This window comes from Octopus bimaculoides, chromosome 21, assembly GCF_001194135.2.
Source record: "Octopus bimaculoides isolate UCB-OBI-ISO-001 chromosome 21, ASM119413v2, whole genome shotgun sequence".
Classification (NCBI taxonomy): Eukaryota; Metazoa; Mollusca; class Cephalopoda; order Octopoda; family Octopodidae; genus Octopus; species Octopus bimaculoides.
This window is the reverse complement of record NC_069001.1, coordinates 13,542,837-13,545,509: the sequence shown is the minus strand read 5'-3', so window position 1 is coordinate 13,545,509 and position 2,673 is coordinate 13,542,837.

The window sequence follows — 2,673 nt, the reverse complement described above, 5'->3', positions numbered from 1 at the left end:
GGCATGAAACGCGTTTGCCATGTTTGTGCCAAAATTGCGTTCAGCTGACCAAAAAGACACTCGGGTTTCAGTTGCACAAGATTTCTTTGATTGTCTTGAGAGAACAATGAAAACGTTTTGAAAACTATGCGTAGGCCTCTGAACAGGTATCACCATGTTTTTGGCAAAATTTGATGCAGATTCCCTGCTCAACTTTCTCTGTCATAGTCAATGCGGGGTATCGCCATGACGGCTTTCTGTCATGGTCAATGCGACGATCACACGCTACACACCTTCCTTCCAAGTACTGCTGTAAACAATAAAAGTGAGCAAGAACGTTAAGACCTCAGTCTGTGCCAAGCAGCTTCACTCTCTGAGCTTTAACTTCGTTACTATGGCAACAGTCCGGATACTTGTTGATCAAATCTCGTATAATATAATATATAATGTAACACAGTGAATATAATATAATATAATATAATCTTTTCTATTATAGGTACAAGACCTGAAATTCTATGGACTGGGAAGGTCGATTAAATGAACCTCAGTTCTCAGCTGTACTTATTTTATCGACCCCGAAAGGATAAAAAGCAAAGGCGACTTCTGCAGAATTTGAACTCAATGACATAATATATTGCAATGTTGGATTACAACATAATATATTTTCAGTTCATTCGTATGCCTACACGTCGTCCTGTTTGTTTTCGTCTTTGTCACTCGTCTGTTCACTAATTGTCTCGTCTTGAATCACATTTATTCTCTATTTGTATGTTCACTTTCTGTATCGCATAGTTGTCTACTTCTTGTCAGTTTGTTCATTTCCTGTCATATCTGGTCCTTCGTGTTTTTGGCTCGCCATTGTTTAGGCGCCACCAGAGGGGATTAAATATTATCGTTAAGGCACGAAATTGCGTTTGTTCCTCTGGCCGATAACTGATGAAGATCTGGCGACCTTCTGTGTCTGTTTCCCGTTCGTTTGTGCACTTATTATATGTCTTTAATTTATCGTTTAATGGAACGCCCGCACGGTTATTATTTTTGCTTGCAAGTGGTTATATATATATATATATATATATATATATATATAGATAGATAGATAGAGAGAGAGAGAGAGAGAGAGAGAGAGAGAGAGAGAGAGATAGATAATACATTTGACTCTACTTGTACTGTTGATTCCCTTCTTCAATGAATGCATGTTATTCATCATTTCACAACCCCCAACGTTACTATATATGTTCATGCCTGTATATGTGCGTGTAATGTATCTAATGCGCGCGCGGTGTGTGTGTATATGTGCGTGTGCGTGTGTGCGTGTGCGTGTGTGTGTTTGTGTGGGTGTGTATGTATCTATTTTATCAATCAATATCGATATTTTTCCGAACCATCCACAGATATTGAATGCAATACGTTCAGGGAGATGTTTATCACAGCTTCCATTGATCTCAGTAGGACAATAATAACATCATCACCATCATCATCATCACCATCCTCATCATCATCATCATCCTCACCATCACCATCACCATCACCATCCTCATCATCAACAACAACAACAACAGTATTAAGGGCAGCAATAGCAGCAATAAAGCTATTAATAAATGGAAAACGCTCACAAACGAGATAGCAACAGCAGTAACAACAAGAATAAGAACAAGAACAACAACAGCAGCAGTGGTGATAACAACAACAACAACAACAGCAACAGCGGCAACAAGATTAACATCAACGCGAAGAGGTGGAAACCTTAACATCAACGTGAAGAGGTGGAAACCTCTAAGAGGTCACTCGACGTGCTAAATATAGTAGCCAAATTTCACTGAAATCACACACCCCTGTGATGTTAAGCCATGCATAACACAATGGATGATGTACGGTCCCAGGATGTACGGTTCCAGGATGTACGGTCCCAGGATGTACGGTTCCAGGATGTACTAAGTGTGAAATAGATAAAACAAAGAATGAATGAATGAATAAATAGGATTGGGTGGTCAAAGGTAAATTTGAGGATAAACCACCAAACACCACCACCACTACCAATTTCGGGGAGGGATTAAGACGATTACATCGACCCCAGTGTTCAATTGGCACTTACTTTATCGATCCTGAAAAGATGAAAGTCAAAGTTGACCTCGCCGGAATTTGAACTCAGAACGTTGCGACAGGCAAAATACCGCTAAGCATTTTGACCGATGTTCTATCGATTGTGCCAGCTTTCCGCATCACAAAAAAAAAAAGACAAAAAATAGCTAATAATCCTTTCTATAGTAGGAACAAGGAGGAGGAGACTAGTCGATTACATCGACCCCAGTGTGTCACTGGTACTTAATTTATCGAGCCCCGAGAGGATAAAAAGCAAAGTTGACCTCGACGGAGTTTGAAAACATAGCTAATAATGTTGTTGTTGGCACTCAGTCGGTTACAACAACGAGGGTTCCAGTTGATCCGATCAACGGAACATCCTGCTCGTGAAATTAACGTGCAAGTGGCTGAGCACTCCACAGACACATGTACCCTTAACGTAGTTCTCGGGGATATTCAGCGTGACACAGAGTGTGACAAGGCTGGCCCTTTGAATTACAGGCACAACAGAAACAGGAAGTAAGAGTGAGAGAAAGTCGTGGTGAAAGAGTACAGCAGGGTTCGCTATCATCCCCTGCCGGAACCTCGTGGCGCTTTAGGTGTTTTCGCTCAATA